Here is a 9,999-nt window from a genome sequence, read left to right as displayed (position 1 = left end):
TGATTGACTGACTGATGCAAAAGCCAGGGGTATCAGGGAAAGGCAGCCCTGAGCCGGGCGGAGGGAGCGGCAAGCTCAGAGAACTCTAGAAGGGGTATGTGTAAGTGCCAGGATCTGTTCCAAGCTTGAGAAAAAATTATCTTCATCCCTAAATTCATATAAAGTAATAAACTGCAACAGGAGCGTGGATCGATCAATCAACGGTATTTATTGAGAGCTTACTGTGCAGAACACCATACTAAGTGCTTGGGAGAGTACAATATAACACTGTTGGTAGACGTGTCCCATGCCCACAAGGAGCTGGATTTGAGTGGTCACTCCACTGAGAAGAGGCATCAATGAACAATTTGGGGGACTGCCAGAGAGAGAGAGAGAGAGAGAGAGGGGCAAATTTCCTCCCAAACTTCCAATTAAAAGCTGTGTAATTTGGAACGTCACTCATCTTGGGAGAAATGGGCAGAGGGACACAGCGTGGTCAAAGTGCCCAATGAGGGAAAGCTTGCCACTCCCCTTCCCACAGGGTGGAGGCCCTGGGAAACCCAAATATAGAGACTCAGAAGAGGGCATGGATCGATTCAGGTTATGGATGCCTGGGGTAGTACCTCAGGGGACAGAGATGTCTCAGAACTCGGGTATATTTAGAATTTACTATTTCTATATCTACCTGGGCTCCACAAATAAAACCCTTCAATCCTTCCCTACCAACTATATTATCTTCTCCCAAGCACCCTGCCTCCACTTCTAGACTGTAACCTCGTTGTGGGCATGGATTGTGTCTGTTTATTGTTATACTGTACTCTCCCAAGTGCTTGGTACAGTGTTCTGCACACAGTAAGTGCTGAACAAATACGACTGAATGAACAAATTAACTCAGTACGGTGCTCTGCTGGAGCACAGACCTGGGAATCAGAAGGGCCTGGGTTCTAATCCCAGCTCTGCCACTTGTCTGCTGTGTGACCTTAAGCAAGTCGCTTCACTTCTCTGTGTCTCCGTTACCTCATCAGTAAAATGGTGAATAAGCCCGTGAGCCCCAGGAGGGACATGGACTGTGTCCAACCTGATTGGTTTCTATCTAACCCGGCGCTCAGTAGAGTGTCTGGCACACAGTAAGCACTCAAATACCATAAAAGAACCCTGATCAATAAATACCATTTTTGATTAGCCAAACTAAAAGACATTGCACATCCACAAAACCAGCAGCTCTCTTTTTAGTATTGCTACTATTGATTGGATCACGGTGGTGATAAAGAATCATATAGGGATCTCAAGAGGGCCAGTCCCCTGCCTGGCAGCAAATAAGTGGCAAGTCTCCCAGGATGTAGAGTTGCTTTTTTTCCTCTCCTCGTACAGATGAGAAAGAACAGAGACTTCAAAACCTCCCTCAGTAGTCTGTTCCAGTGTTTTATCTCCCTGGGAGTAGAGTTCATCCTAATAATCAACCAAACTCCCTCCTGCTACAACATAAACCTGTTCCCTCTTGTTCAGCCTGCTGTAGTCATGGAGAACTGCTGGACATCCTCCTAAGAAAAACCCTTCAGGAATGAAGACTTGTACTTGACAGTTAGTGTCCACCCATAGCCTCGTCTTCTCCAGGTTACATAATGCCAACCATCAATTTTTTAAAACTTTTTTTTATCCCTTCAATCACTTTTGCTATTCCTTTCTGGACCTTCTTCAATTTCTGTTAATTCTTTTTAAAATGTTGTGACCCCAAAACTGGATAAAATATACTAGGAAGCATTACTTCAATACACATTACATTAAGTTCCTCAAGGGCAGGGACCAGATCTTCTACTTTATTGACTGTTCCCAAGGGTCTAGTACCGTGTTCTGCACACTGTAGGCACCGTAAATAATGATGAAGAATACCAGTTATTGTATGTCACGATGTTGAAATTCCCTGTACCATTTTGGCTTTTTTCATAACAAAAGAGATTACCAAAGGAGATGGTGCAGTTGGAGTTATTTCTATTTATTTATTTATTTATTTATTTATTTAAGAATATACAAGCAACCAGTTTGGATGGATTGGTCACTCATATGTCTGAATCCATAGGGCTGGATCGGAAGCCCTCAAGGTTCATTCCAATTTATGCAGTCAGTAATGCACTCAATCACATCATGATGCTTTATCTTGAGGTCTTGTTCAAAGAGTTGGAATTTTAAATGTGTACATAACTCTAAATATAACATCTACTTTATACATGTATATATCTTTTCCTGGAATTATTGCAGTGTATTAAAAAAATCACATCCTGGCACTATTTCCTACTTTAAGATCTTCCAAGGAGTCATTTCAAACTCTTAAAACCATAATATTCAGCATTTGGCACTTGATGTTTTCACAAATGCTAGCAGCTGATTTTTAAAAAAAAATTGATAAGATGACAACTTTACCATCTTTCGTAACTACCAATTTAGGGTTTGGATCACCATAAGTAGATAAATATCTAATTAGCTTTTGAAAATATTTGCCAGTCTGTACAGTTCCAATCTACCCATCCATTTTTATACAGCTCAGATGCTGGGCCCCAAGAGAGTATTATTGCTCCTGGGACCAATCGATCACGACTTGGCAAACCACATATTTGATAAGCATACAGAATCCTGTTGTTTTTTTTTTTTTAAAAAAAAAACTAATCCTAATTTTACCACCAGGATTTTTGCACAGAGAACAGTAGTTGGATTTACACAACTCTCTGTAGGAGTTAGGGTGTGGCCAGTCTTTTCTAAATAAATATTACGAATGGATTTTCTCCGAACTCTTGCAGCAACACGATTTTTCAGCGGTTACTGGTACGGAAAGGTGAGATCCAGGTCAGAGTATGGGCTACGGACAGCCCTTCCGTATTTCTGGAGCAGGTCTTTTCTGCAACACCGACCAATGGTATAATCAGCATTGATTTTTAAAAGCTCTGCCGGTCGCAAGAGATCTCTGACAGAGGCCAGTGGTTTGCTTGTTGTTGCTTTTTAATGGTACTAGAGAAGCAGCATGGCTCAGTGGAAAGAGCCCGGGCTTGGTAGTCAGAGGTCATGGGTTTGAATCCTGGTTCTGCCACTTGCCAGCTGTGTGACTTTGGGCAAGTCACTTAACTTCTCTCTGCCTCAGTTCCCTCATCTGTAAAATGGGGATTAAAACTGTGAGCCCCACGTGGGACAACCTGATCACCTTGTATCCCCCAGTGCTTAGAACATTGCTCCGCACATAGTAAGTGCTTAACAAATACCAACATTATTATTATTATTTCTTAAGCGCCTATTAAGTGCCAGGCACTGTGCTAAGCGGTGGGGTGGCTACGAGCTCATCAGGTTGGACACTGTCGATGTCCCTCATATGGGTCTCGGGGTCTAGTTCTCCATTTTCCAGATGAGGTAACTGAGGCCCAGGGAAGTGAAGCGACTCGCCCACGGTCACACGGCAGACAAGCGGCGGGGTCGGATCACACCCCAGGTCCTTCTGACTTGCAGGCCCGTGCTCCATCCACCTGTCGAGGCCGACAGTCATCACAAGGCACTCACTCCGGACACCCCCTAATGGCACCACTCGCGGCTAGGGTTTCATTTTTAGAAAGGGGAATACTATATTTTTCAAGGAGACAGGCGCCTGGGATTCCTCCCCCCAACCCCTTCTGCCGGTTCGCCACGCCACAGAAAGCGGACGAAGAGAGAAAATTTAGGGTACGTCAGATGGATGCGCTCCGAGAGAGATATATCGTCTCGTAGCGAAAAGGCTTCCACCTTTTGCCCTCCTGGTCTGCGCCAAGGGCTTTTATTCTTATCAACGACAAACACAAGGTGGGGGACGTTTATGCCTTTTCTAAAGTGCAGCTCGCCCGCGTCCCCCTTCCGAGACTCCTCGGCGAGGCCGTTCCCCGCAGCCGGGTTAAGGTCAAGGCCCTAGGCCCTGGAACCCCCGGGGACCGGAGCCCAATCCCCGCCTTGGGGCCGCAGCGCCGGCAGGCACGAAGCTAGGGAGGGACGGACGGACGGTTTGGGAGCGAGCGAACGCGTGCGCGCGCGCACCCCCCTCCCCGGGGTCAGGCGGAGCTGCACGTCTCTCCCCGGCCGCTTCCTGCCTCCGCCCCCGGTTCGCGCACCGGGCACATCACCTGCCGTTCATCCTCTACCACCCACCCCTGTAGCTCCGGGGAAGCAGCGCTCCGCCCGCACCAGCTGCAGGGCGCCGCGCCAGGCACATGTCGTCGGTTCCCAGCCGCCGCCGCCGCCAAGGTCCGGACGCCGCCTAGTCAGGCTCCCCAACCCCTAGCCGAGCGGCTGCTGGGAAGCGCCGGGCTTCTACCGGTCACGTTTCTCGCCGCGTGGCCGCAGCAACTCCGGCCGCAGCCAATGACGACGAGCGTCTCCTTCCTTCTCCCCCCCCGCCGTCGGGGCCGGAGCGCGCTGCACCTCCATTCCCCCGTTCTCCCCCAACACCCCCGGGACTTTGCCTGGCGCGACCCCGCGCGCTCCCGCCTCCCCCCCCTCCCCCCTCCCCGGGGCTGCACGCGGCTCCGCACGTTGAAACCGGGCTCTGTCGGGCCGCGTGCGCGAGGGGGCGGCGGGGGGGAGGGAGGAGATGGGACACCGGGAAAACGGGGCAGTTAGGAAGGGGGAAGGAGGCGTGTTGCCAGGTGCACTGGAATCCCAGGGTTGGCAAGCGGCGGGGCGGGCGCTCTACCGAACGGTTTTCAGCACTTTGGCTAATGGGGTCCATCGGTTGCTCCCCGTGAATCCCCCCGAGTTTCTAAAGATTCATTCAATAGTATTTATTGAGCAATGTGCAGAACACTGTACTGAGCGCTTGGAATGGACACTTGGGCAACAGATAGAGACAATCCCTAACCAGTGACGGGCGGTTGGGCGCCAAGGGAATCAACGTCTGCAAGGGAAATCTCGGCAGCCCGGAGGAAGGGCAGCGAACACAGTCGTTGCGGCAGGAAATAGGACGAGGAACGGGGGAGAGCGAAGCCTGGAAAGAGCAGCGAGTGGTGGTGGGAGAAACGGGAGCGGGTCATGGAGGCAGCAGGAGGAGTAGGTGGGCAGCAACCAGACTGCCTGCGTGCTGTGGAGAGGTTCCACTGCAGTTACTGAAATAAGTGGTGGCTGACCAGATAACCCCCCTCCGAATAGGCCTCTCTTGGGCTGAGCTACCGTGGGAAGGAAGAAGGGGCAATGGGTACAAGTAAGTTTTGCCCCTGCTCCTTTATCCCTCTCTAGACCCATTTTTCTTCTCTCCCGCCCCTCCAATTTTCTAATTTCTTCCTCCCCATCTCCGCTCTCTCATCTTCTAAACCTTCTGCCTCTCTTGACCCTCTCCTTCCCCATTCCCCCATCCCCTCTTTCCTCTCCCCCGAAATCCCTTAGGCCCAGGAGGTGCCCGGATTTCTGGTAGCCTCAACCCAACTCCACTTGTAGTCATAGTGAATGGTATTTGGAAGGTGGGGGTAATCTAGTTTGAATTGAGCCGGAAAGCCTCTGGCAGCAGAATACAAAGAGATTAGGGGAGCGTAGGTAGGCTCAGTGCACAGATCTTCTCGTGTCCTTTGTTTAGCTAGCACTAATGTTTCATTCCCTCCCACAGCCCCTAAATCACAAAGAGCCTGAGCCTTTTTGAAGCAGATTTGCCCGGTAATTCCCCATTGTAGGGATCCCTATGCACCAACCTTGCCTAGCATACTCCCCTGAAGGTGAATCATGCACCATGTCGGCCAAAAAAAACCACGAAAAAAAACATTCACTTCAGAATTTCACATCTAGGTTTTCATTTTTCTTTTTTTCAGGACCACAATTGCTTCTTTTGGGCTTAGCTATGAACTGACCTCCCTGCCTCCAGTCTCTCCCTTCTCCAGTTCAGATCAGTGCAGATCATTCTTCAAAAACATTTTGTGCAAGTCTCCCCACTCCTCAGATTCTTGTCCACTGGCTTTAAGGCACTCAATCAGGTCTCTCACTCCTCTCCCAGTTCACCCCAGTTTGCTGGCTACCTTCTCTCTGTGCCTCTTTTTCTTCTCTCTCTGTCACCACTGACCTCTTGCTTGCACCCACCCTCCATGTGGAACTCCCTCCCCCTTCACATCCGGCAGACTACTGCTCTCCCCCTCTTTAAAGCTCTTCTGAATCACATCCAGGAGGTCTTCCTTGATTAATATCTCCTCTCCCCACCCTGTTTCCTCTCCTTCTGCTACTTCAGCACTTCCTTGACACCTAAGCACTTGGGTACTCCCTCCCCCCATCTCCTCCTCCCCCACCCCTGCCCCTGTTGCACTTAGGAGCCTGTTTTAAAACCCTGTTGCTTCCCCCCTCCTGTAATTTATTCTGGTGTCTGTGCCCGCCCCCCCCTTATAAATTCCATGTGTGTTTATTGTATTCTTCCAAGTGCTTAGCAGAGTGCCCTGAACAGAGTAATCATTCAGTAAATGTTATAGATTTGTTGTGGCCGACCTGATTAACCCTGATCTACCCCAGTGTTTGAAACAGTGCTAGACACATAGTGCTTAACCAATACCATCATTATTATTCGTTGCCCCTGATTCTGGCATCTTTCCCCTGTCACCTACCTCCCCGCCTCAGGGGGCTGTATTCTCTGCTCCTGCACCCACCTGCCAAAAAAGAACTAACTGGTACAACTGCAAATCTGGAGTGACCAAAACACTACCGAGTGGCTGTGGAGGAAGAAAGGTGGTAGGGGAAAGGGTATTAGGCCTTAATTTTTCCCACCACAAAAAGAAGAATCGAGATTTTTGAATAGTGGGATCCTGAATGTGAATTTAGAGAGAGAATGGGATTCTTCACCACTTAAGTCAGCATCTTAACCATGCTAAACTAAGGTGGAAGATGGCAGGGATGTAGCTAAAACCACCTGCTCATCAAGTCTGAGAGAGGCATGATATTCATTCATATTTATTGAGTGCTTACTGTGTACAAAGCACTGTACTAAGCACTCGGGAAAGTACAATATAGCAATACAACAATAGACACATTCCCTGCCCACAATGAGCTTACAGTCTTGGGGGGGTGGGGGCGGGGGGAAACAGACATCAATGCAAATAAATTACAGATATGCCCATAAGTGATGTGGGGCTGGGAGGGGAGAAGAATAAAGGGAGCAAGTCAGGGCAATGCAGAAGGGGATGGGAGCTACTTGTCAGCTGTGTGACTGGTGGCAAGTCACTTAACTTCTCTATGCCTCTGACCTCACCTGTAAAATGGGGATTAAAACTGTGAGCCCCACGTGGGACAACCTGATCACCCTGTATCTACCCCAGCGCTTAGAACAGCGCTCTGCACATAGTAAGTGCTTAATGAATACTAACATTATTATTATTATTAGAAGAGGAAAGGAGGGCTTAGGCAGGGAAGGCCTCTTGGAGTAGAGGTGCCTGCAATAAGGCTTTGAAGGAGCTGGGGGGAAAGTAATTGCCAGATTAGAGGAGGGAGGGTTTTCCAGGCCAGAGGAAAGGCCTGGGCTGGGGGTCCACAGCGAGACAGGCGAGATCTAGGCACAGTGAGGTTAGCATTAGAGGAGCAAACTGTACGGGCTGGGTTGTAGAAGGAGAGTAGCGAGGTGAGGTAGGAGGGGGCAGGGTGGTGGAGTGCTTTAAAGCCAATGGTGAGGAGTTTTTGTTCGATGCGGAGGTGGATGGGCAACCACTGGAGTGGTTTTGAGGCGCAGGGTGACATGTCCTTGTAGAAAAATGACCCGGGCAGCAGAGTGAAGTATGGACTGGCGTGGGGAGAAGCAGGAGGCAGGGAGGTCAGCAAGGAGGCTGATGCAATAATCCAGGTGGGATAGGATGAGTGATTGTATATCAGAACAGGGTCAGCTTTCTGAGTATCATGTATGATAGGCATTTGATGTAAAAAAATCGCCGACTAAACTTGAATGTATCTTTTGAGATGTATATTAGATTTGTAACACTTTTTTCTCAGCAGTAATCCAGTTCTCTTGTGAAAAATTAGGCCTTTTGGGTTGCACTTCAACCCAAGGGATCTAGGTTAGAACTGGGGAAAAGCTATATATAACGTTAACATTGCAGTTACATAATGCTAACTTATAAAACTACGTATTTCTACAATATATTTTTGCCAGATAGAGTTCAAGCAAATCTTTATATTAGATTATAGAATTGATTCTATATTTATCTGCTTCTGGCAGCAGCATCTTCTAAAGAATAGAAACTACTGTGTGTTTTGATCTAAGGTTCTGAATAGACACCAATAATTTTATATTTAACCCAAATAGGGTTAGGGGGATAAAGTCAGCTAGCAGGACACAAAGTTGCAGCCTCACAAGCCCACCCATATACACTGTCAGTCACTCTCTGCGTCCCCCACACTGCCAAAAAGTCACGTGTTTACCCCCACACACTGTCAACTGTACACACCCATGCACAGTGTCAAGTATTCATGCATCCACCCCCACCCCCAGTCAATCATCAATATTTATTGAGCCACTAGTGTGTGCAGAGGGTTGTATTAGGCACTTGGAAATCTGCACTGAAGTGCAAGACATAGTTTCTGCCCCCTGGAGTTTACAGTCTAATGGGGGAGACCTGCAGATGTAAGTGGGTTACACTCAGTGGGAAGGAAAGTAACAGATGCGACCGGTAAAAGTATCAATTGTATTTTAGCAATCAGAGGTATTGAGTGCTTACTGTGTGCAGAGCACTGTACTAAGCGCGTGGGAGAGTACAGAGCCATAGGGTTGGTAGACACATTCCAGTAAGCAAAAATGAATTAATAAATGGGATATCTACATGTGCAGGCTAATGGTGGTTGATGGGATGACATCCCTTTAGACCATAAACTCCCTCTGGGCAGGGATCAAGCCTACCAACTCTTGTATTGTACCAAGTGCTTAGTAAAATGCTCAGCACACAGTAAGCACTCAATAAGTACCGTTGATTGACTGACTTGTCCAGATTCCCAGAACAGGCAAGTGGCAGTGTTGGGAATAGAATTAGGATTGGAAAACCCTTAGAACAGTGCTTGGCACATAGTAAGTGCTTAACAAACACCATCATTATTATTATTACCAGGCCTGTGATCTTTCCACTAGGCCACACTGCTTTATTCTCCCTCCTGTCTGTGTTGCTTGTCTGATCCCCATAAGCACTTGGTTACCCCATCACACTTAGGTACGATTCTTTACACTTGGCTGCTTCCCCTTCCTGTAATTTATTTTCATGTCTGTCTCCCTCACTAGACTGTAAGATCCTTGAGGGTAGGGATCGTGTCCACCAACTCTACTGTTTCTAAGAGCTCACTACAGTGTGGCGCCCAGAGTAAGCACTCGGTAAGTAGGATCGAATGAGTGTGGTCAGAGCTATTAGGGGAAGTGGGGCTGAAGCCTGGACCTGAAGGTGATGCTGGACCAGAAGAAGCAGGGCTGGGTAGAGTTGTGATGTAGGAGACAAAGCAGTCAGAAGTTCCTCAGCATCTTCAAAATGATCACTATTCCCCAAAGCAGGACTCTCGTTTTCATGGGGATGTGTCTACCAACTCTGTTCCAGTGTACTCTCCCAAGTGCTTAGTGCAGGGCTCTGTACACAGTAAGTGCTCAATAAATTCCACTGATTGATTGATTGATTCCACCCTCCTTGGCCACAGCCCCATTCCTTCTTCTTTGGGAGGTGGCGGGGCGGGTCAAGACTGTGACAGAGGTGACCTAGAGGGTGACTGGTGGGAGAGGGCAAGGAATGATTTTCTCCAGGGCCTTTATGGCTACAGCCTTGCTTTCCTAGGTCATGGGATTGCTACAGACAGGAGAGGCTGTTGTGGGCCAAAGAGCAGGGTGCAAAGCCCATCTCTCTCCCTCCTTCCCCACAGGCTCCATTCCTCCATCTGATGGTGGTTTGGGAGCCACCAGAGCCAGTCAGGGCTATGTGATGACCCTCTTCTACCTTTCCTACCTCCCATCCTTTGAAGGTATTGATAGGTTTAGCATCTTTTACTCCAAAGACATTTCTAGGTTTGAAAAAGTATGCTTTCACTTTAAGA

Source organism: Ornithorhynchus anatinus, chromosome X1 (genome assembly GCF_004115215.2).
Source record: "Ornithorhynchus anatinus isolate Pmale09 chromosome X1, mOrnAna1.pri.v4, whole genome shotgun sequence".
NCBI classification, from domain to species: Eukaryota; Metazoa; Chordata; class Mammalia; order Monotremata; family Ornithorhynchidae; genus Ornithorhynchus; species Ornithorhynchus anatinus.
This window is presented reverse-complemented; position numbering follows the sequence as displayed.